The sequence below is a fragment of the Mobula hypostoma genome, chromosome 7 (assembly GCF_963921235.1).
Source record: "Mobula hypostoma chromosome 7, sMobHyp1.1, whole genome shotgun sequence".
In the NCBI taxonomy this organism is placed as follows: domain Eukaryota; kingdom Metazoa; phylum Chordata; class Chondrichthyes; order Myliobatiformes; family Myliobatidae; genus Mobula; species Mobula hypostoma.
The window spans coordinates 140,295,294-140,321,498 of NC_086103.1; the positions used below are offsets into that span (position 1 = coordinate 140,295,294).

The 26,205-nt window shown below is 41.9% G+C and overlaps 1 long non-coding RNA gene across 1 annotated transcript in view; it reads left to right on the forward strand.

Annotated features, from left to right (window-relative positions):
• Positions 1-21,522, forward strand: part of LOC134349026 (uncharacterized) — a 67,146-nt gene extending 45,624 nt beyond the window's left edge. Inside the window, exon 3 of the long non-coding RNA XR_010018562.1 lies at positions 21,231-21,522. This is a non-coding gene — a long non-coding RNA (uncharacterized LOC134349026). The remainder of the gene's footprint in view (positions 1-21,230) is intronic.
• Positions 21,523-26,205: the final 4,683 nt, after the last annotated feature.

The following is a 26,205-nucleotide window of genomic DNA, read 5'->3' on the forward strand; positions in this document are numbered from 1 at the left end:
CCTTATAAACAACCTAGTTCTTGCAAAAATCTCCGGGGAAACCTCTGCTCTTTGTTTGAAGAATTTTAATTTAACCAAGAAAAATAAGTGTTTAAATACAATTTAAAAAGAAAGCAGAAAACATAACCTTTTAAAGCAATGCTTTCTTATAAAATGTCATTAAATAATTTAACTAAGACAAATCTTCAAATAGAATTTTGACTTAAAATTGAACTGTTCTTTGTGATTCTCCCTCTCTTCTCCAGGGATTGTCACCAGACCTAAGGAAATGCATACACCTAAAGATGTGGCTTCATCGTCTAGTGCTCTTGTAACAGAAGTTGATTTCTCAAATAACTGTGTTGCTAAGGCAAGAATCATTCCATATCACTAACATTAGTGGATGGTCTTTGTGACTATCTCTATGTTTGGCTGATAATACAACTTACCTGCGTCAAAATGGCAGGGACACAAGAGACTCTGCAGATGCCAGAAATCTTGAGCAACACACAAAATGCTGGAGGAACTCACTAACTCAGGCAGCTTCTATGGAGGGAATAAACAGTCAACTTCTTGGGCCGTCAGGTCTCAGCCCAAAATGCTGATGGTTTATCCCCCTCCTTAGATACAGCCCGATTTTCCAAGTTCCTCAAGCATTTCGTATGTGTTGCTCAAAATGATAAGACCATAAGATATAGGAGCATTGGTCCATTGAGTCTGCTCTGCTATTTCATTATAGCTGATTCATTTGCCTCTCAACCCCAATCTCCTGCCTTCTGCCCGTATCCCTTCATACCCGGTAAACTCTGCAAAGTAGGGCATCCTCCCATTGTATCAGAATGGCTGCAAGGGTGCAAGTACTCATTCTGTCACAATGGCGGGGCATTGAGAGCAAGGGTGAACCCAAATGCAAGACACATCTTGTGATGTTACTTAGATTTAGTTTATTGTTCGATACCAAGAGAGCAAAGCAGAAGCAAGAATAGCAAACAGGATAAGGACTCAGGACTACGACTAGGCTGGGACAAGGGTCTGGACTTGGACTAGGAATTGGCTCCCAGAACTAGAGGAGACATGAAGAGGCTAGGGTGTGGACTCTGAGCCAGAGACTAGGCAAGGACCCAGTACCTGGGTCTCGCCTTGGGCTCGGACCCCAGAACCAGGCATGGACATGACATGGGCCAGGGAGAGGAGGAACATGGGAACACAGAGCCTCAGTCTTGGGAGAGCAGGTACATGGAACCATGGACACATACACAGAACACAGAGTCGGGACCCCTCCTTGGGTACAGTACATAGGGCTGGGACTCACACACAGAACAGAGAGCCGAGACCCCTCCTTGGGGACAGGACATAGGGCCGGGACTCATGACCCTCCGCAGGGCAACGGCAAGACGGCCTGAATTACCCCAACAGAGGCGAGGACTGGACACAACAAGACAGAACATGACCCCCCGCGGGGCAACGGCAAGACGACCTGACCTACCCCATGGAGGCAAGGACAGGACAAGACAAGACACGACTCCCCGCGGGGCAATGGCAAGACGGCCTGACCTACCCCATGGAGGCAAGGACAGGACAAGACAAGACACGACTCCCCGCGGGGCAACGGCAAGACGGCCTGACCTACCCCACGGAGGCGAGGACAAGACAAGACAAGACCAACACGAATGAGCACCAGACAGTACTTATCTAGCTCCGGCAATGGAACTAGACCAAAGTGCAGGCGGGGGCTGCAGCCGAGGGCTAGAGGTGAGTGGGGCAGAGAAGGGATTCAGACAAGAGGGAAGGACAGGAATCACAGACCACCAGGGCCAGGACTTGACTTGGTGCTAGAATGCCACCAGGGCCAGGACTTGACTTGGTGCTTGAATGCCACCAGGGCCAGGACTTGACTTGGTGCTTGAATGCCACCAGGGTCAGGACTTGGACGTGGTACTTGGATGCTGCCGGAGCCAAGACTTGGATGTGGTGCTTGGAACCTCCGGGTAGTGCCGAGCTCTGGACTCAGCCTGGGAACAGTAGACAGTGGCTCCTGATTCTCTCCAGCGGGTTAACTGACGGACCCACCTTGGTGAGGAAACTTTGCAGGCTAGCTTTGGCGAGGTAACTGGACAGGGTTGCTCCGGTAAGGAGAGGCGAATTACCGGCACTCGCTTCGGCAGAGACGAGGCTTGCTCCGGCCAGATGACATCGGCACACCGTACCTTGGATGACTTTGCAGACGCTCCCGCGCCGAACGGCTGAAAGCCAGAGACTATAAACTATCGGTTCAGCCGAGCGTTAATTGCCTCTAATCACCAAAGTTGAGGGACACGGGAAAACAGGGAAACAACGGTCCAGATCGTAACATAAACAAGGTAAATTTAAAGGGACCCTGATCAGGACCATGACACATTCCTTCTGTGGAATACCCTCACCTTCCAGTGTTGTTTACATCATGTTGTTTGCAGAGGGGAAAATATACACTTAGTGGCCACTTTATTAGGTTCGCCTGTACACATTATTAATGCAAACATCTAATCAAGCAATCATGTAACAGCAACTCAATGCATAAAGACACGCAAACATGGTCAAGAGGTTCAGTTGTTGGCCAGACCAAACATCAGAATATGGAAGAAGTGTAATCTAAGTGACTTTGACCATGAAATGATATCTGGGGCAAAACTGGGTGGTTTGAGTATCTCAGAAACTGGCAATCTCCTATGATCTTCACGCACAGCAGTAAACTCTCTAGAGTTTACAGAGAATGGTGAGGAAAACAAAAGCAAGTTCCATTGAGCAGTGGTTCGGTGGGCAAAAATGCCATGTTAATGAGAGAGGTCAGAGGAGAATGGCCAGATTGGTTCAAGCTGACAGGAAGGTGACAGTAATTCAGATAAGTACAAGTTACAACAGTGGTGTGCAGAAGAGCATCTTTGACGTGAATGGACCGTAGCAGTAGGACCACGAACACAGACTCAGTGGGCTCTTTATTAGATACAGGAGGTACCCAATAAAAACATGAGGAATTCTGCAGATGCAGGAAATCGAAAGCAACACACACAAAATGCTGGAGGAACTTGAGTTTCCTGAATCCTGAAGAAGGGTCTCAGCCAACTGTTTATTTATTTGCGTGGATGCTGCCTGATCTGCAGAGTTCCTCCAGCATTGTGTGTATGATACCTAATAAAGTTGCCACTCAGTGTATTTCAAGCAACGCACATCAAAGTTGCTGGTGAACGCAGCAGGCCAGGCAGCATCTCCAGGAAGAGGTACAGTCAACGTTTCAGGCTGAGACCCTTCGTCAGGACTAACTGAAGGAAGAGTGAGTAAGAGATTTGAAAGTTGGAGGGGGAGGGGGAGATCCAAAATGATAGGAGAAGACAGGAGGGGGAGGGATGGAGCCAAGAGCTGGACAGGTGATAGGCAAAAGGGATACGAGAGGATCCTGGGACAGGAGGTCCGGGAAGAAAGACAAGGGGGGGAGGAACCCAGAGGATGGGCAAGGGGTATATTCAGAGGGACAGAGGGAGAAAAAAGAGTGAGAGAAAGAATGTGTGTATAAAAATAAGTAACAGATGGGGTACGAGGGGGAGGTGGGGCATTAGCAGAAGTTAGAGAAGTCGATGTTCATACCATCAGGTTGGAGGCTACCCAGACGGAATATAAGGTGTTGTTCCTCCAACCTGAGTGTGGCCTCATCTTTACAGTAGAGGAGGCCGTGGATTGACATGTCAGAATGGGAATAGGATGTGGAATAAAAATGTGTGGCCACTGGGAGATCCTGCTTTCTCTGGTGGACAGAGCGTAGGTGTTCAGCAAAATGGTCTCCCAGTCTGCGTCAGGTCTCACCAATTATATAAAAGGCCACACCGGGAGCACCAGACATAGTATATCACCCCAGCCGACTCACAGGTGAAGTGTCGCCTCACCTGGAAGGACTGTTTGGGGCCCTGAATGGTGGTAAGGGAGGAAGTGTAAGGGCATGTGTAGCACTTGTTCCACTTACACGGATAAGTGCCAGGAGGGAGATCAGTGGGGAGGGATGGGGGGGACGAATGGACAAGGGAGTCGCGTAGGGAGCGATCCCTGCGGAAAGCAGAGGGGGGGGGGAGGGAAAGATGTGCTTAGAGTTGGGATCCCGTTGGAGGTGGCGGAAGTTATGGAGAATAATATGTTGGACCCGGAGGCTGGTGGGGTGGTAGGTGAGGACCAGGGGAACCCTATTCCTAGTGGGGTGGTGGGAGGATGGAGTGAGAGCAGATGTACGTGAAATGGGAGAGATGTGTTTAAGAGCAGAGTTGATAGTGGAGGAAGGGAAGCCCCTTTCTTTAAAAAAGGAGGACATCTCCCTCGTCCTAGAATGAAAAGCCTCATCCTGAGAGCAGATGCAGCGGAGACGGAGGAATTGCGAGAAGGGGATGGCGTTTTTGCAAGAGACAGGGTGAGAAGAGGAATAGTCCAGATAGCTGTGAGAGTCAGTAGGCTTATAGTAGACATCAGTGGATAAGCTGTCTCCAGAGACAGAGACAGAAAGATCTAGAAAGGGGAGGGAGGTGTCGGAAATGGACCAGGTAAACTTGAGGGCAGGGTGAAAGTTGGAGACAAAGTTAATAAAGTCAACGAGTTCTGCATGTGTGCAGGAAGCAGCGCCAATGCAGTCGTCGCTGTAGCGAGGGAAAAGTGGGGGATAGATACCAGAATAGGCACGGAACATAGATTGTTCCACAAAGCCAACAAAAAGGCAGGCATAGCTAGGACCCATACGGGTTAAGTGAACATTTCCTAAAGCGAACCCAGTAAAGTCCACATTTTTTGCTTCTGAAACAGGGGTGCTGTAGAGAATATAATGAAAGTCAATTTCTGGTCAGCCGAAACCTTATTGCTAATGTATTACTGAAAGTTACAATAAATAAATATTACTAAATAATTAGTGCAAAAGATAGTGTTCATAGACTGTTAGAAATCTGATGGCAGAGAATATGAAGCTGTCCCTAAAGTATTGAGTGTGGGTCTTTAGGTTGCTATCTCTCCTCCCTGATGGAATTACTGAGAAGAGGGCATATCCCAGATGGTGAGGATCCTTAATGATGGATGTGCCTTCTTGCTGGTGTTGAATGCCAAGCTGTAATCATGAAGCACCTTCAATAATTCCAAAAGACTGAAGTAAGGTAAATACTGAAACGCTTTTATTCGCAGTAAAATGTGACCTCCATGCTGAGTGTCTGCCCCTGGTCTGATGGGGAGGGGCAAGGCGAAATCGCCTTTATTCAGGGATCGGTGGGAGGAGCCACAGGGGCAGTCAGCAGAGGGGCGTGTCCAGACAGGTAACCCAGTTACAACACATATATAAGGTTTACCACAAATCAATAAACAGCAGGCTGAGGGAAGTATTGCTGTTGTCCAGGTGGTCCAGTAGAGAGGCAGAAAGATTGCATCTGCCGTAAGACATGTTGTGGCAGTAGGCAAATTGCAGATCGTTGCTCAGGCGTGGTTTACTTTTTGTTATGACCAACCTCTCGAAGCATTTAATCACATTAGATGTGAGTAGATCAGGCAATAGTTGTTGAGGAAGCTCACTGTATTCTTCCAAGGCACTGGTATGATTGATGGCCTTTTGACGTGAGTGGGAACTCCTAACTGCAGCAGTGAAATATTGAAGATGTCCTTGAACCAGCCAGTTGGCCAGCACAAGCTTGTATTGGAACAGACAAGTTTAAAGGGATGGGGAATGCAGAGAGTTTTATGCAGCATGTGATATAAGGCAGGAGCAGGAAAGGGTGATGTAATGGGGGTGGAAGTAACTGTCTGGATATATGTATTGAAATAATCCCGAAGTAAATTATCAGACCAAGGATGGAAGAGTTCAGTTTAGTCTTAGGTAGTTAGCAAAAAGAGGTATAACTTTGTAGCTAGGGAACAGATTTCATGACAGCAATCAAAGACAATCGTTTGACCTTCCCGATATTTCTTAAACTAATGCACAGAATGTTGAAGAAGCTATGTGACAAGTCAGAATGGTAGAAGTGCAGAGAGAGGTGGTGGTAGGGTAGGATGAAGTGTCACCATCTCAAACATGCAACAGCCTGTACTTACATCAGGAGCACCACCAAGTTCAGGATTTCTGTCTAAACGTGCACAAACGCAGTAGCTTTGAATCTGCTGACAGCTGGTTGCAGCAATGTCTGCAATGTTGGGCTCCAATATTAGATCCTCACAGCGGAAGTGCAAAGTGTTGCAGTGATTTCCCCAGCGCTTCTGAATGGGGCATTTTTATGTTTACAGAATCAGAATCAGGTTTATTATCACCGGAATGTGTCGTGAAAAGTGTTAACTTTGCAGCAGCAGTTCAATACAACACATAAAAATATAGAAAGAATAAATACATAAATTACAGTTTATATATATATAAAACTTCTGACTATATATATATAGAATAGATTAAAAATAGTGCAAAAACAGAAATAATATATATTTTAAAAAGTGAGGTAGTGTTCACGAGTTCAATGTCTAGGAATCGAATGGCAGAGGGGAAGAAGCTGTTCCTGTACCGCTGAGTGTGTGCCTTCAGGCTTCTGTACCTCCTTCTTGATGCTGACAAGAGAAGAGGGCATGCCCTGGGTGATGGGGTCTTAATAATGGATGTCTCCTTACTGAGGCACAGCTCCTTGAAGATGTCTTGTGTATTACGGAGGCTAGTACCCAAGATGGAGCTGACTAATTTTACAACTTTCTGTAGCTTCTTTCAGTCCTGAGCAGTAGCCCCCTCCCCACCTCATAGTAGTTTTCGAATGTTTTAGTTGATAAATCAACTTTCTTCAAACTCCTAATGAAATATAGCTACTGAATTGCCTTCATTATAGCTGCATTGATATGTTGGGACCAGGTATTAGAACTTCAGAGATCTTGACACCCAGAAACTTGATATCGTTTTTTTATGTATTAAAGTGTTTTGATTCTCTACTTAATCAGAACAAAACTAATACTTTTAATTATTTGAATACTGTAAACAGATTTAAATGTTTTTCAGTGTAAGAAACATTCTAGCCTTGATTCCGGGCTCTCCCACTCCCTCTATACAAGGTGAAGGGATTCAGATCTGGAGGTCTCTGACAGCACACTGGGCCTTTTTGCTGAGGCTGGATCCAGCTTTGTACAGTAAAATTGCCCATGGGTAACAGCAAACACAGGCTGCTTCTGCCGATAGAATCTTAGCAAACGTGTTTCCGACAATGTTGCCAAGGAACAGCACATAGATGAGAAATAGAAGAGCCCAGCAGGTGGTCCCTGGGGGGACTTGACATGGCTGCAAAGCCATTGCAGGTGATCCTCTGCCTGCTCTTAATTGGTGCTGAAAGACAGATTGTATGGGCATAGCTGGTGCTAAATTGTCACGTCACTCAGAGATACACAGTGATCGCTAATTTCGGAACTATCGGGCTAGTGCAAAGCAGAATGTTGATTACTTCTGACTGAAGAATGCTTACTGCTAATGTGAAGTGGGAAGGTATGCAACATACACCCCTCAGATCCTTCTTCGTCTTGTTAGAACAATTCCCCAGACATAATAATAAGAAGGTTCGTCCATCGTCATCGATGAAAACCTCGACACCATTAGTACTTTTTTCGAGGTCGAGTTGCGAGCTCGACACTCAACCCAGCACGGATGGAAAGCATGCCCGACTGGATTCAAACTCGGGAACCTTTGCTCTGGCATCCGGCACTGATGCCACTGCACCACCAGCTGGCGATGGTGCCGAGACTAGAGCTTGATTTGGACTTAAGTGAGGGAGAGTTGCGCAGTGTCAGCCTCACTCTATCTTCCCAGTTCCCATCTGGATCCAGTGGCAAGACAAGAGTCGAGATGGCTGGAGATGGGACTAGGCACAGTGGATGACCAGGACATCTTCTGTGTCTTGTTGTGCTCTACGCATTCCATGACGCTTACAGATACTGTCTTCTTGACCATTGGACCTTCCATTGGTTTGTCGCTCAATCCGCCGGAGTCTGTCTTCACATGCTGGGATAGACAACTCCCTATGTCACCGAGGGTTTGAGACCCGTCGGCTACCCTCACCTGGCTTAGCCGGCTTGTCGAAGCCGTTGCCCGGGGTGTGGCTGCTGTCGCATGCAAACAGCTACGGGGAGCCACAGGTGAGAGCTGAGTGCCAGGTGGGGACCAAAGATGGACTAACTGTCTTGAAAAGGACGCGACATGTTCCCCCACCAGAGATGCTGCCCCTCCCTGACACCCCATACACTCCAGACATAAATGTCATGGTAAATAACTCCTTTGCTCCATCAACTTCCAAGTTATTGGTGGTCTTTTCTTTCAATCTCACATCATAGTTGTCCTTCAGTCTGTGGAAGAACTAGATTAAATGCCAGTTTTTAACGAAATTTGAAGGGACAAAGTATTAAATTGGACCTCTCAATAATTTAGGAAGTAAATGACAAGCAAGTGTGAATTACTTGACGCATTTGGTATTGATTTTAAACTTTCTGTGTACTTAATCTTCCAAAAATTTTAATTTACATTCAGTAATAAGTTTAAGATAAGCCAATCAAATTTAAGGTCCTAATTTGTTTTCCAAGAGCCTATGAGCAAGAAATGACAGGAACTAAATAACTGTAATCTCCACTGCAATTTGTTGGTACAGGTATTACCTCTTAATTACCTTAGGTCAGCATTGTAGCACAGCTGATTCATACTTCCAGTGGCCTGGGGTCTGTCCTGACCCGTAGTGTTGTCTGTGTGGAGTCTGCATTCTCTCTGTGTGACCCAACAGGTTTACTCAAGATTCTCCGGTTTCCTCCCATATCTCAAGACTGGCTGGTTAATTAACCTATGTAAATTGGTTAGGGATAGATCCTGGGGTGTTGATGGGGAGAATAATACAGGATCAGTGTAGGTTTGATGGTTGGCATGGACCTATTTCCATGGTTATAACTATTTTCTGAAAAGCATCTTGCACTCCTCAGATGCTCTTCATCATTTATCAAGCCCTCCAGTGCCGCTAACCTCTCACATGTTCAGTTATTGAACAGGATACCAATTCAGACTGAACGCTAATAAATCTCCCACTGGTTTCTTACAACTAGAGTTAATCTCCCTCTTTTAAGAGAACTGCTAACTTTTAAGTATCGAACTTCCACCAGTAGATACATAAAAGAACAGGCAGCACCAATCAAACATGATGTCGGTAATCCAATGAACAGATGTTGGTTAATCCTGGGCATCAATTTCCACCCCATTTCGTGGATTATCCAGCTTCAATACAATGTGTAGCTTGATTGCACAGCAATCCAATTTTTCCACTAAATTTACAGTTCCCTACTTCCATGTTCAGAACAAATGTTTTTGAACAGGATGACAGGCTGATTAGAGAGAGTCTGTTAGTCCCATTGAAGCTGAGGGATTTGAGACTATTCCAGTCATAGTTTCCTCATGCATGGAGAGTCTGCTAATAGGCTGATCAACTTCACTAACCTTATGGATGAATGCGTCTTCCAGTGAACACCATTGTAGACTGATGATGAGTGGAATCCCTAATAGATTTAATTTCCTCTCCCTCCATTTTCTAAGACTATTGAGGCTGAAATGAATTTCATTTGACTCCACAGAGATTACTCAAGACAAAACAAAGACTGAACTCAGGATTATCCTGATTTAGAAAAGTAAAATGGTTGGGGAATTCCAAAATGAAGACACAAAACGTATGACACAGTCAACCAGACTCCCAATATCCAGGGAGAGGGAAATGGTGGTAACACTCAAGATCAATTTAATTAGAAATGGAAGAATTTACATGTAATATCAGTGTAAAGGAGGGAAGAAAAAAATAGAGTGATTGGTGGTGTACAGAAAAGAAGGGAGAGTGGGGCAAGGGAGAAGAGTAATATCCAGAAAGGTTATTCATGATTATGCTAAACCCATTAACAGCACCTTTCTATCTACAACAGCGGGAATGATACATTATCTAAAGTTGTCAGATATAAAAGTCATTTAAAAGGTGATGTTCTTTGGTGAAGTTGAGCTGCACCAAACCAGGAGAAACTCTTCCCACCCTGTCATTTGTAAAAATGCAATTCTGTTATTTCAGTTCCTTTGTCTTCACCCAATATCGAAGTTCAAGGTGCAAAGTATACTAATTACCAAAGCACACACATTATATGTCACCATACCCTCTCCTGAGGTTCATTTTCTTGTGGGCATTCACAGTAATCACAAAGAAAAGCAATAGAATCAATGAAAAACCACACACAAGATGCTATTGCCAAACCAAACAGACAGGGGTCTGTACATGAGGAAACTAAGGATCCAGTTGCACAGGAAGTATTGAGGCCTAGCTCTTGGAGCTTACTGACTAGTTTTGAGGGGATGATAGTACTGAATGTAGAGCTGCAATGAATGAATATGTTCTCAGGATAAGGTTTTTCATTCCCGAACTGGGTTTTCCATTCTTTTTTCAAAGAACAGTGTTTCCTTTCCACTACCATTGATGCCCTCATCATCATCTTCTCCATTTCACACACAATGGCCCTTACCCCGTCCTCCCACCATCATAACAGGGATCGTCTTCCCTTTGTCCTTGCCTACCAGGGCTTCATTTTCCATAACTTCTGCCATTTGCAAGAGGATCCTATCAATAAACACATCTTTCCCTCAGCCTCACCTCCACTATTATTTGTCTGTTTATTAATTTTTTGAGATATAGTGCAGCGTAGGCTCTTCTGGCCCTTCAAGTTGCACTGCCACAGATTAACCCTAGACGAATCGTGGGACAATTTACAATGACTAATTAACCTACCAACCAATATGCCTTTGGACTGCGGGAGGAAACCGGAAACCCACACGGTCACCGGGAGAACGTTCAAAAGCCTTACAGTTGGTGTCGGGAATTGAACCTGTGTCTCCTGTACTGTGAAGCTTTGTGCTAACCACAATGCTACTGTGCCATCCTTTCTGTAGGAATCGCTCTCCATGTGACTTCCTTGTCCCTCCCCCATTGATCTCACTTCTGGCACTTACCCCTGCAAGCATGACGTGTTAAATCTGCCCCTACACCTCTCCCCTCACCACCATCAGGCACTTCATCTGTGAGTCTCTCAGGATCATCTACTGTATCCAGTGCTCCCAGTGTGGCCTCCTTACATTGGTGGGACCCGCCGCAGATTGGGGGATGTCTTTGTTCTTGCTTATCTCCCATCCACCACCCACCACCCACCTCCTGCCTCACCTGGTCTCACCTATCACCGGTCACCTTGTACTCCTTCCCCTCCCCACACCTTCTTATTTTAACTTTTGCCCCTTCCTTCCCAGTCCTGATGAAGGGTCTCAGCCCAAAATGTTGACCATTTACTCCCCTCCAAAGATGCTGTCTGAATTACTGAGTTTCTCCAACATTTAATAATGTAGCCTTCGTGCAGAAAATTTATTTTTTTTACTAATAATTGAATAAGATCAGTGCATGTTAATTATGCTTAGCATTAGGGTGACCTCACCAACATATTCAAGATTTTGGGAGAAATTAATAGTTACGCTGAAGCTTTTATCCCTGAGCTACAGAATGTAAGACTTGGACGCACAGCTTGTTTCTGAGTGGTTATCTGCAAAGGGTAGAAATTTCATTATCTAAATGGATTTGAAATTTTCTGTCTTAGAAGCCTTAGTCATCATCTGTATTCAAGACTGATATTGATGACCTATTGGAGAACCGAGGAAGGAGAGTAAGTGGTAGAAAAGTGAAGGAGGTATTGAATCATATTGAATGTGGGCATAGTTGTGACAGTGTACAATCTAGTCTTGTTTCATTTTATAGTGTCCTTACTTTCCCAAATGTAGCCTTCTACTGAAGAATGTTGGATTGATTTTTCATCTTTACCGCTCAGACCCTAAGCATTCTCTCCAACTGCAATGCTAAATTTCAACTTAGCTTGACATGCCTTCACTTTAAAAACAAGAGCCCATCCATTAAAAACAGCAATTAGCTCCACATTGAGACTGACAGGCAGTCAGATTGCAGACCTAGTGACTGAAAATCAATACTGATATTGGTAAGTCCAAGAATATTGATAATTATATTGCTATTATATTATATTTACTATTAAAGCAACAATAGCTTGCATTTGGCGGGTGCTTTTAATACTGTTAAAATGGCCAAGCAAAAAATTAAGTCAGAAATCAAGGCCATGTGGTGTGACTCTTATTGGCTCAATTTATGTCTACTATCATGGTTTTTCTTTATTCGTGTCCTCTCCAAAATAAAATGCTGTAAGATTATCCCATAAATTATTTTAACATATCGCCATTTTTGTGTGGTGATTGAACATTTTTAGAATTCCCCTTTTTTTTTTAAGAACCTACATTGCACATTAAAGAAATGTCTACAAAAATCTAAAAATAGCCTTTATTTGGCAAATAAACATGCTGCAAATAATGTGTATGTATGCGGTATGTATGCGTTCATTTATAGTGTAGAATCTTTTGGGGCTAAACAGTTAAGTTTTGGAAATATTCATCAAGTCAGGGAGCCTCTGTGGAAGGAGAAACAGAAAATATTTCCAGTCTGATTTTCACAATCGATTGAATTTATGTACAAATGCCCATGAGCTACACCTAATGGCAAAGAGTTATTTACTCTAATCAAAGAATATAATTTTCATTTAGAAGAAGTACCCAATTTTTTTATATGAGATCAGAGTTCAGTTGCTAGGTGGCCTTCTCCTTGTCTCATGCGGGTTACTTAGTCTTTGAATCATCAGCATTAATGGACTACCTAACCATTGTTATCTGCAAATTAGAAAAAGTAATGATTGATATAATTTACAAACCTCTCTTTCATTAAATATCTTAAAAATACGCTGTTTAGATTACATATCCTGGGATTACAGATGCTTTCTCTATATTCATTTTTGCACCCAAGTCAGGTTCTGCATTAAAGTTCCACTGACAATGTAAGTGCATAATTTTGTTGACATTTCATTAATATTAATATAAGTAGGGTCAAAGCTGAGTTTTGCTGTGATAATCTAAAATATTAACACAGCAACACTTAAGTCAAAAACAAAAAAAAATGACTACTTAAAACAAGAGATACAATCATCCAAAGACCTGTGACCTACCTTGAATTAATAAATTCAAATGGTGAAAAAGGACGACACAAAAGAAATAGGTTAATTGAGGATGTTACAGGAAATTAAAAATGCTTTAAGGCAGCATTTAGTCCAATATAACATTACTGGATTACTTGGCAGATATCATTAAATACTTTCTAAATAGCTATATACTACCTTGGGCACCATGCTCCTTTCCTGCTTACGTCAAAGGCAACTTATTGCAGAAAGTGCACATTGAATTCCACAGCCATTTATTTCTAATCCATTATTCTATTGCAAACACTAATGACTCCAATGGGGGAGACTAGAAACCCCTGAGGAGGCATTTTGTAGTTGCTGAGTAAATTAGATTTAAAGCAGATAAGAAGTAGACTCAGGGCTTCTCTTGCTTATGCTGAGTTGCTGAAAAGAGTCAATGTCCTTTGCAGAATTATAATGATCCTCACCTCTCCTTACCTACCCAAAGCAATTATCCGTGTGGAAGGTATATATTATAAAATGCAGGCTGTTTTGTGCATTCTGTTCTGTACATGTGCTGCAATGCAGTCAGAGTCGTTTGTCTCCCAGGCCTTTTAGTTAATTCCCTGTACACAGTCATTTTGATTTCCCTTGCTACGGTAAGAAAAATTGTAATCTCCTGGGTTCAGTAGTTCTAGATAAAACACATTTGTTTAATAATGAGCGACTCCCAAAATTTCATATGCACTTTGATATCATGATGTGAATATATTTAATATGCTGTGTTCAATCATTTCACTTCCACCCTCGACCGAACTCTGAATTACTTCATGAGTAATCAATATTCCTCGGCTAGTACAACCATCTAGCTTGCAAAAGCTATTTATTTAGCTGGTTGATAGCAAATGGGTTTTAAATCTACCTAGAAAAAGCTTAATGAATATAGTATTCAGGGTAGATTTGATGGACAAGATTTCAGACTATATTCTTTCCATGATTGACAATCTACTTTTTAAGATACTGATTTCCACTGACCACATATATGAATGTAAGGATGGGTTGGAGAGTTCTGTTAATATGAATAGATATTGGCTTAAAGAACTGAGAAACAATTTTCAGTACCAACCTAAAATAAAGCACAACATATCTGTGAAAACAGATACACATGAATGAGATAAAAATTATGTATAATGCCTGAAGGATGAACGAACACTCATTCCAACCAGAAAATATGCCCTGGCTCCCAACATTGCTCAGATACGAACAACAGAGGAATTTCTGAAGATGGTGAGGAGGTCTGATATAGAAACTAATTTGAGGAGTTAATGAGAATTGTTTAACATTTAGCTTTATATGTAATAAAAAATTAGTATGAAAGCTTATCTTTATTACTGATCTCTGAAGATAAAAAAAAGCTTTTTATTTTATGAATTAAAAACATTGAAACTAGACTTCATAAGTTTTATCTTATTGAAATAGAGGTTCATAGGCAAAAAAATGGTAATTTTCCTGGTGATTTAAGGAACTTTTGAAAAAAGCTGAACCCATGCCAAAGGCTACAGGTTAAAGTTTTTCCATGCCAGGTCGTAAGCTGGGTAAGCATTGGACATTGGTGTCATTTGGTCCCTAAAAAAACTGATTATTCTTTGTCACTACAGTGCAACAAGGAAGCTCATAGGTAACGCATCTGCAGTTGCCTCTAGATGCCTTAACTTTGGCTAATGAGGAGACACTGGATAACATCTAATTCATACCAGTCAAAGAGCTGCCTTTGGATACTTTGCATCTCAAATTAAATGCCAATCAAGCCTAGCTGTCAAGTTTCTGCACAAAACTCAATGTTTTCCACAGTAGATTGTGATTGTATGAGCTTTTCCAGGTGAAAAGCACTTCTGATAGCCAAAGATATCGAAGCACAGCCCCCGTTCGTTGGTCAGACCGCAAAGAGATTGGAGTCATTCTTAATGTGACTTCCATTCCCAAATTTGATGTGAGAAATGATGTCACATTGTTGTTCATTGTCAGTGGGTGCACATTTCCAGAGCACTGTATTCAATGAAGCAGGACAATTTCTGGGGCCACTCAGCATCTTGCACCCACTTCTGCTGCAGAGTACGTGGATTCTGAGGCATACATCACAAGTACCTTTGAGGGTGCTGCACTGCCATGCCCACACTCGAATCCATTTGCACTGGACACTTAAGCGGTGGTCCTGTTAGGTGAGTTCCAAAAGCTAGAGGAGCAAGACAAATTGGAACGGAGTCTTTGTTGATTCCACAGCAGAGCTAAGATAACCACATCCTTCTGCATCAAACTATACAGGCAGACAATGCTTGTGTCTATCTGTGCTTAGACACCAAGCTCTAAGGGTATTGTGACCCTTTAGTGAAGGATGGGCCTTGCAGAAATCATGCCTCGTCCGACATGCCCCCACCACACAACATCACCATGCAGCAATCAAGATCTTCAGCAAGGTTAAATAAATATGAACCATTCTTTATGAATCCACAGACCACCAATGTGAAAAGTAGATATCAGCAATGAAATTCAACCACCATCGATGTGCCAGTTCAGCCTTCAGTCATCTGAGAAGAAGGGTATTCAAAGGCTAAGGCTTCAAACTTGGCTCCAGGCTGACAGCTTCAGAACGGTCCCAGCAACAAGAAATCTGCTCTAGGAGCAGGGTGGCTTGAGCAGCATCTGTGGGGGGGGGGGGGGGGGGAGAAGTTGCCAATGGTTCAAGTTAAAACTGCATCAGCATTTGTAGATGACACAGAGCATGGAGATGAAAAAAACGAAGAGGAGGATGTGAGCAGATATCGCCAAGGTACAGAGAGGGTGGCGGAATGATTGATAGGTGACAGGTGAAATTTAACGCTGAGAAATGTGAAGTGTTTGTTGGGAAGAAGAAAAAGGGGAAACATAAAATAAAGAGCACATTACTAAAAGGAGAACCAAATAGAGAGATCTTGAAATGTATCTGCATTGTTCAAGGAAATTGGCAGCACAGGTCAGAAAGGTCAGGAACAAAACTTGGGACCCTGGGCTTTATAAGTATGGGCAGAAAATGCAGGAGCAAAAAAAAATAGTGACAAAACGACATAAAACACCATTCAATTGCAAATTTGGTCGATTGTCCAGTTTTGGCCAGCATGCTTTAGAAAAGATGTATAGAGTGCTTCTGGAAGAGATTTATGAAAATGATTCCTGATTGAAGGAATTAAGATGGACAGAATAGAAAAAAATGTTGTTGCCCTTGGAAGAGAGGAGTTTGCAAGAGAGGCAACTTAAAGTGAAAGAGGTACTTAAAATCATGAGAAATATATAAGACCATAAGACCATAAGACAAAGGAGCAGAAGTCAGCCATTTGGCCCATCCAGTCTGCTGTGCCATTTTATCATGAGCTGATCCATTCTCCCATTTAGTCCCACTCCCCCGCCTTCTCACTATAACCTTTGATGCCCTGGCTACTCAGATACCTATCAATCTCTGCCTTAAAGACACCCAATAACTTGGCCTCCGCTGCCGCCCGTGGCAACAAATTCCATAGATTCACCACCCTCTGACTAAAAAAACTTCTTTGCATTTCTGTTCTGAATGGGCGCCCTTCAATCCTTAAGTCATGGCCTCTCGTACTAGACTCCCCCATCATGGGAAACAACTTTGCCACGTCCACTCTGTCCATGCCTTATATAAAGGGTGGACAGACAGAAAATGATGGATTGGTCAAGAGGTAGAATTCATAGGCAAAAATAACATGAGGATTTTTTTTTTTACTTGCACTGGTTAGAATACTAAGACAGAGAGAGAGATTCAATCATAGTATTGGATAAGTATGTCAAAAGAATGAGGGAAATGTGATCATATTTCTCTTCCACAGAGCCGGTTTGAATGGGCATATTGGACCCATACTGCCAATCTGTGATTTTCATTACACAATATTCTGAATTATAGATGTTTCATTTACTCCGCTGAGTTTAATGACAGAACATTCTTTGTGTAAACAAGCTTTTGCCTGACACTCGGCCAGCTTGATGTTTTGGTGCTCAAAGCAAAGAGAACCAAGCTTAAATAAAATACTCCACATCAGCACAGAACTGACCCTACCCGCCCAGTGAGCCATACCCCCCCTGCAACCCACCCATTTAACACTAGCCTAATCACAGGACAATATACAATGACCAATTAACCCACTAACCAGCCCGTCTTTGGACTGTCGGAGGAAATCAGAGCACACAAAGGAAACCTCGCAGTTACAGGGAGAATGTATAACTCCTTATAGACAGCACTGGAGTTGAACCCTGAACTCCAACACTCCAAACGGTAACAGCATCACGCTAACTGCCACATTGCCATTGTGCCGTATTGAATGGGTTTAGACAAATATTGTTGTACATGCTCTTTGGAGTGAATCGAGGTGAACTACTTTGTGTGGGAGGAATGAATCCGATAGTCAGAGGTCTGGCAATATGGAATCAGAGGGCATGGGAAACCAGTGGCAACTCAACAACATCCTAGCTACAGGACTCTAATTATCTTGAGATCTGTTTGGTGGGTTGGAGGGGAAGGCTCCTGCTCACTCTGGCCTGCCATAGAGCAACAATGCATTTGAACCGCCTTCATCTCCTTTTAGTCATTCTCCGAGCTGAATTTAATGACTGCAATGGACCACAAGATCAACAATAAAACAAACAGCAAGAAACGTAGTGAGCAAGACCAATGCCAATGGCTTTCTGCTCTTGATGAGGTGTGGTCAGGTGAGACCTGGAAAAGGTAACCTGAGACGACGCGGAGAGATTCAAGGTCAGGGCATCGGTGTTTGCTGGACCACGTCATTGCCTATGAGAGATAACTGAGCAACCTGCTGTCAGGAATCTGAAGGTGGCTGGAAAGACCACCAGTGGATGTTCAGTGATGAGCTTCTGCCTGACGCCAAGGTGATGAAAGACACAGCAGGCCACCTGTGGCTGGCTAACTATCACAGCAACTGGAGGGTTGCAGAGTGCAAAGGAGTAAGTTCCTAACAACTGCACTCATGCACAGTGGCAGCAACTCAAGTCCACTGCCCAAAGCCCATGCCTAGTGTCGTGCCTGTATTATTCTCATTGTATCAGAACCGGGATCAGTTCAATGCCAATAACACTGTGATTCGTGACCTTGAGCAGAAGCGAGCAGGCCTTTCTGTATTTGCATTCCCCAGTTGCAGAAAATGTTTTCAGTTTCCAGCAGGGGTAATTGAAACATTTGTAACATTTACCAATTAAATGATAATTTAGAAGCCTTTACTGCTGGGGTAACATGGTTGACTGGTTTACTTTCAGTTGTTGAAAGGGTATGTATTAGATGAGCTCATCCAAAGCAGATCTGACATAGATAAATTGGAAAATATATGGGATATTAATTTGTTATCCACCAAAAGAAGAAACCATCCCAGGGAAAAAAAAATCTGCAGAGATTTATACCTCCTATCTCTTGCAAAGAAAAAGCAAATTAAACTTCGAGATTCTATCAAAGTTACAGCTCACCTTGTACAGTCTGGAGCGTAATATTTCTAAAGCTGCGATAATTCAGCGATCACCACAATACTGACATGACACTGCTACAACATTCCAAAAATAGCAGATCTGGAAGAGACATAACAAAGTTCGGAAGAAGTACAAGTACCAATATATGGAATATAAACATTTTTCATGGGGCATCAGGGGAAAAGAATCAAAATTCACATTAATTGAAAATTTGAGAGTTCAAGAATACCATTAGAAAGTTTGCCACATTTTTATTAGGTGCTGTATTTTTTTTTTGTTCCTCTGGTGCTTGTAATATTCCTTTATGATTAAGGACCTTAATTTCTTACACTTGGTTATTTTCAGCTTTCTAAATGATTAATTCACCGGTCACATTACATAAGCATTACCAATTACAAACATTGCATCATGTTATAGTTCTCTGCACAGTTCTTAGTTATGTTTACTAGCTCAGAAAGAAAAGAAGCTATGAGAGTTCCATTATAACTTAAACATAACTTTCTATAGAGTAAAAAAAATGCCCATTAGAAGTACAAGTAAAATACATTAATTCAACAGGGAAAATATAGGGTTGGAAAAGGTTTGAAGTAAAATTAATTAACCTATTAATACTTTGGGCTACTCCACGACGTTAGTGATATCAATGACTCTTTATTGAAATGTAATTTTGCCATTAGGTTTGATCCCATAAACGACCGCAGGCCCCACGTAGGATACAACAATAATGTTGGATTGAAGGGTGATGGAAACACTCCCTCCCCCAACCTATTACTACCGCTTCATAAAAAATATATTCCCAAATTACAATCAGCTCGACAAAAAGCAAGCATAAGGTAATAGTTTATAATGATGACACAAGAGGCTGCAGATGCTAGAATCTGGAGCAGAAATATACTGGAAGAACTAATGGGTCAAGCATTATGTGTGGAGTCAATGTTTCAGGTCAAGACCCTGCGTCTGAGGAGGGAAGGGGGCCAGAACGTAGGAGTGAGAGGGTGGTGGTGGTGGTGGGTGTAGGTGCAACCAGCTGAGGAGAAGATGATGGGCAGATGAAGTCTTCTGGGGGAAGAGGGAGAGTGTTGAGAAAGAGGCTGGTAGGTGATAGATGGAAAACATAAGAAGAAAGCATATATTAGGCAGTTGGATGGAACCAGACAAGGGACTAATGATGACACAAAAAAGATTGCAGATGCTGGGAAACAAGGAAAGGTTAGGAAATTGGGAAGTCTGATGACAGAAGCAAGAGGGGAAGGGAATAGGAAAGGTGAAGCAAGGGATGAAGCCCGGTGGATTGATATGTGGGTGGAGGGCAGATGGAACGATGTGGGGGAGGTGATAAGTCTGGGTAAAGCAGTTGGAGGGTGGGGGAGGTGGGATGATAGAAATGGTGAACAAAGGGAGAGAGATCCTGGGTGGACTCGTGGCAGTGGGAGAGGAACACAGAGAGTGGGTATTCAATTCAATATGCAAACAACAGGAATTCTGCAGATGCTGGAAATTCAAGCAACACACATCAAAGTTGCTGGTGAATGCAACAGGCCAGGCAGCATCTCTAGGAAGAGGTACAGTCGACGTTTCAGGCCGAGACCCTTCGTCAGGACTAACTGAAGGAAGAGTTAATAAGAGATTTGAAACCAGCAACTTTGATGTGTGTTGATTCAATTCAATATAATTGAATTTTCTAATTTCAGATAACTCACTTCCCCCGTCTGGGATCTTCCTCCCTTTGTCCAGCTTTGCTATCACTACACCTCCACCCCCCATTATATGGACTCATACCATGGATTGAAATTCCCATCATCTTTCCCTTCTCCGGTTCCATTTATCACTTACCAGGCTTTGTTTTTCCTCTTCCGCAACCCTCTCCCATCCACATCTATCTGTCTAAATTTTGATTTTTCTCCTTGTGTTTCAACCAATCAACTACCAACCTCCAACTTAGCTCTCCATTCCTTCTTTGCTCGCCCTTCTGGCCATTGTCTGGTTTCACCTTTCACCTTTCACCTACCGGCCCCTGTCTTCTAACTCCCTCGTGCTTGTACATTGGCTATCTTCCCTCTACGCTCTCTGTAACGATACAGTGTTTTGACCTTTGCTGCCGCTGATGCTGAGTTCTTCCATTGGTTTATTTTTTGCTTATAATAGTTTACTAAGAGTTTCTGAGTAAACTGCTTGACTGCAAAGATACATCAAGGTTACAAGATCCAGTACCAAGGAATTTTTTGCAGCTAATTTACTTCTTTGAAATGTAATTTTCAAAAGGCTGTTCCTCAGGAAGACGGCATCCATCATTAAGGATCCCCGTCACTCTTCTCATTATTACCATCGGCAGGGGTGCGGGGGAGGTACAGGAGCATGAAGACACACATCCAATGTTTTAGAAACAGCTTTTTCCCCTCCACCATCAGATTTCTGAACGGACCATGAACCCATGAACACTGCCTCACTATTTTAGCTCTCTATTTTGCATTACTTATTTAGTTTATTTTTTATTATATATATTTCTTATTGTAATTTAGAGTTTATTTTATGTAGTGTACTGCTGCCACAAAACAACAAATTTCATGGCATATGCCAGTGATATTAAACCCAATTCTGATTCATACAATTGAAAGCCGGTATTAGTGAATATTTAATTAATACATTTATACCTCCTTTCTGCACAGAGGAATACTTGGAGAAAAAGAAAAGCCTTGACGAACTACTCTAGGTGGAGGTGTAGTGGAAGTTTTGACGTATGAAGGCAAAGCATCTTCCCACTCCAGACCCCTCACTGAAAAATGATCATCCGCTCAAGTAGAAACCAGGACCAATTGCATCAGATCTGGCAAAAGCAGCACACCAAGAAAAATACAAGAAAGCTGGCCATAAAGCACCCCAACACGAAGATACAAAGGAAGAAATCTCTTTACTCCTCCAACACTAGCTAGATTCAGTCCCATCTCAAAAGAAATCTATATCCTCGCAGAGGATTATAACAAAGTTTTAAATTGGGTGGTGGGATCAATGTAAAAGGTCTCAGCTAATCGCCCAGCAAATGATTTACAGCTCTGCCCATGATGAAGATAACGTAGGTTTGGACTGTACTCTTCCTGTCTATGGCAGCTGATCCAATTTTTTTCCTTCCGCAATCAAACGAAAAGCACCTACCACATTTCATTAGTAAGAAACAGAGACCTAAATATTGATCTCACAGTACAGCAAAAGAATTGAGTTAAATCTTAACCTTTTAATAATAATAATCCTGTTAGAAATTTCTATTGATTGAAGCTTGGCTGCTATTGTAGAAAGAGAATTCTCACATTGTATGTCCAATTGCAGGGAAGCAATGCTGGAATTTCTAAAGGACTTGTTGGTACCAATCCATTTTCAATGTATCTACAATTATGGAACACATTCTCCATGCTGTCAACACAATTATAAGGGACTCTGTGATGGAGAATGTATGATACAGTTTATTCTCCTTTATTACAATCATTTATAAACAGCTATATTTTAACAGCTATATGTACACAGCCTAACTTAAATAAATTTGCACTAGTTTTGATAGGTGGATGTAAAAGCAGTGAACTGTGTGTTCAGAAAAGTGCAACGGATGAATTCTCAACAATCCCAGTTTGTATCCAAACTGAAACCTTTTTAGTTATTTCCAATACAGTGAAAAACCTGCAAACTGGTGAATGTTAAATAATGATTACCATTCAGGTGCAAAACCTCCTGAAAGACCATGATGAAAGGTCATTAAGCTAAAGCGCTAACTTTGATTTGTAGGTGCCACTTGCACTTAATGAGATAATCTATTTTTATTCTGAGGAATCACAAAGAATTCGAAAACCCTATTTTGAAACATAATTAGTTTAATAGAATTAATGCAAATAAGAAGGTAAGTCTTTATTTATATAAGAACCTTCCATGATTTCAGAACATCCTTCGAGTAAAATAATTACTTGTACAGCACAGTTACTGCTGTAATGAATAAATGAGAGTAGTTGTTTTATTTACAGCAACCTCAGACAATTAGAAATTAAAAAGACAAGCATATATAAGGTATTAGCATAGGTAGTGTACTAGCTGTTGACTGAGAATAAATGTTGGGAAAACTTTCCCATTGTGCTCAGAACAGAGGCTTGGGATCTTGAAAGGATACAAATGAAACTGCAGCAATACCTCATTGGTAAGCTCACTGTAAGCCAATCAAAGGACAGAAAATCCCCACTGAAAAATGTCAAAGAGATGCTTAGCAAGAAGATGTAATGTTTGACAGGAAATCAAAATAATAAAGTATAAGGAGATCTAAACGAAGTGCCCAAAAGGTGAAATCAGAAGCAACACTCTGACCTGTTTAATTAGGGTGCGAATTACAGAGCTGCTTGAATTACACTAGATATCAACGGCATCCATCAGACTGGAGTAGTATTTAATGCAAAGAATGCTACTGCGGTGAAGGGAACTATTAAAATGCATAATTAAATCAAGTAATATTATTCATATCCAGACAACAGGAATTCTGCAGATGCTGGAAATTCAAGCAAGACACATCAAAGTTGCTGGTGAACGCAGCAGGCCAGGTCATGGCCTGAAATGTCGACTGCACCTCTTCCTACAGATGCTGCCTGGCCTGCTGCGTTCACCAGCAACTTTGATGTGTGTTGCTTGTTATTCATATCCAGTACACATTTGAATAAGACTCCAGGTTATTAAACTGAAAGAATTTCCAAAAAACATGTGTAAGATTTTAGTATAGCATTATATGCTCATGACTATTTGGATATAGGTGATGTCTTTCATTTCCTTAGGTACATTACAAGCAATAAATTACTGTAAAAGCATTATCACTGGTATAATAGAGGGAATATTATAGCCAATCTGCACACAACTATCTCTCACAAACAGCAATATGATAACGACCAGATAATCTGTTCAGACATGTTAATTTGGAATACCTCCTCAGCTTTTCTTCAAAATGATGAAAACTGGGTTTAGCTTAAGACTGTATTGAAAAAGGAGAACTCTGACAATTTAGGATCCCCTCAATATAGCATTGTGGCTAAGTCTCTGGAGTGGGACTTGTTCCCATAACAAGTGGGCATGTTACTGCTTGAGCCACAGAATTTAATTAGAAGTGGACATTTTCAAATAAAGAAAATTGCTTCATCTAGTGAATGTGCAGTCTGCAGGTTTATTAAAGGAGGTGTGTGCTTTGTGCCTTATGAAGTAATTGTCAGGAAACAAACAAAATTAAAATAGCCTTTCTTTCTCTCTGAGAGGCTAACTTGCATAAATCATCTAATACCAATTTAGCTGCCAATTATACATCCTACCTGTTTTTCACTTCCATTAATTTCTATTACAACGAACAACAAGATTTCTCTCCCTGAATACTTTTGGGTGTATCTTATGGATTTTGGGCTGCTGATCATGAAAATCACCATGAAATTTCCCTAACACGCACCATTTTTTAAAGTGACTTATATGTGTTATTTCAATTCATAATTCAAGTAGGAATAACTGATCTCAAGATTAAGGAAGGCATTTTTGTTGGTCCAGGTAATCAATAACAGGCACTTTGAAGAAATTCTAGTGGGACCGGAGAAAATTGCATGGAAGGCATTCAATGATGTTGTTGAAATTTTTCTTGGCAACGATAAAGCACCAAACTACATGCAGCTGGTTGACAACATGCTTCAAGCATTTAAAAAAAACCATGAAGTGCAACATGTCAGTAAAGATTCATTTTCTGCATTCCCATTTAGACTTCTTCCCTGCAAACCTTGGCTCAGTCAGGGACGAGCATGGTGAAAGGTTTCACCAGGACATTGCGGTCATGGAGAAATGGTATCGGGGCAACTGGAATCCATCAATGCTGGCTGATTATTGTTGGACTCCTGAGCGAGAAGCCCCAGACACTGAGTACAAGTGAAAATCATTGACAAAACTTCATTAGCTGAGTTGAACTATTGCAAAGTATCAGCACCGTTATGCAATTAAATGCATTATATTCATTAAAAGTTAATTTCTTGTTTCTCCAACTTCCTACATGATACAAGCAGTCTGAAATCATACTTGTGTTTAGCTTCAAGTAGTCTATCATAAACAAAAACATTTCCGAGGAAGCAACAATTTTGAAAAAAACAATTGTTGCTCCGTGAAACCCAAATTGACCCTGCTTTGAAAAGAAATGTTGAAGAATTGAGTTCACTTTAAGCCAAACTGTGTGACTGCATTGGAACACAGGGGGAAAAAAAGCAGGACTAGGCTATGCAGGTCCCCAAGCCTGGTTAACCATTCATGGCTGATCTAATCTTGGCCCTAACTCCACGGTCACTGCATGAGCTCCTTCTTCCTCTCAACATGGACTCACTGAGGTATGGTGCCCAGATGCAGTTTTGACTGCCATCCCACTTGTAGTAAACTATCCTTGAGTGTGTTGGTAGTGATGGTTCTGAATTTGTAGGCCACATGGTCACTCAATGAAATCAATGAGATTGCCTGCTCTGCCCCCTGCCGCACCAGGGTTATCATTGAAGAGACAGTATCTATGGAGCAACGGGAGGCTTTGTAAGGAGAATAGATCCTCCATGAATGTGCAGCATTATTGATTGCATCAACATTGACTCCTGTCGTACCTATGAAGGGTCAGGAAAAGGATGCCCTGAATATCCTTTCGGCTGCGATGATGGGAAGCCTGAAATGTGGGCCTGTGCACAGTATCTTGAAAGCAGAAGCTATGCAATAATATTTTGCTTGACCTCCAGACCCACATTGTCAGATTTGGCTCTTGATTTCTATGAAATACAAGGGAGCAAATGCTAAGGAGTGCTACAATCAGTTCCATTCCTCTTTTATTTATTTTTTATTTTTTATTGGAGATACAGCATGGTGACACCACCCTATTACACCATGTGACTGATGAACCATACATCTTTGGACTGTGGGAGGAAACCGGAGCACCCGGAGGAAACCCACAGGACCACGAGAAGAATACACAATCTCCCTACTGACCTCAGCGAGACTGAACGCACACAATTAACCTTTTGAAGCACACATTTCACTTGCTGTCTGGACAACACTACTACGTGGATGACATTATATTGCAGTAAATCCTCGCTATCCATGAATAATATTGGACACTGATTTCCTGTGGATAACAAAACTGCAGTAATCACAAAGGTCCTACCCTTTGTACCTAATATACCTCCTAAATAAATATAAATACACCTTATAATGTTCTAAAATATTAACATGAATTTATAAACTCATTAAAATATTTAAACATTTAAAAGGAGATGATATTAGCTAAAATAGTACTTCCTTTGAAACTTTCAAAAGTGATCCATTCTGAAATCATACTGTGCAGCCTTGTAAACAAAAGCCACTTTCTATTAGAGCAGAGCATGGCAGGGAGCCTTTTGATGTGTGTGGTCTGGAAACTGATCACCATATTTATATAGACAATGACTGGTTTCTCAATGTCTTCATATTTACTAGAAAACTCAAAGTAGGGCCTGAAACTGAGCTCCATAAATGTGCAGACAGGAAATCAACACAAAACAATACTCCAGGTGTGGCCCCAACAACATCTGTACAGTTGTAATAATACTTCATTATTTAAAAAACACCAACTCCCTTGCCACAATGGCC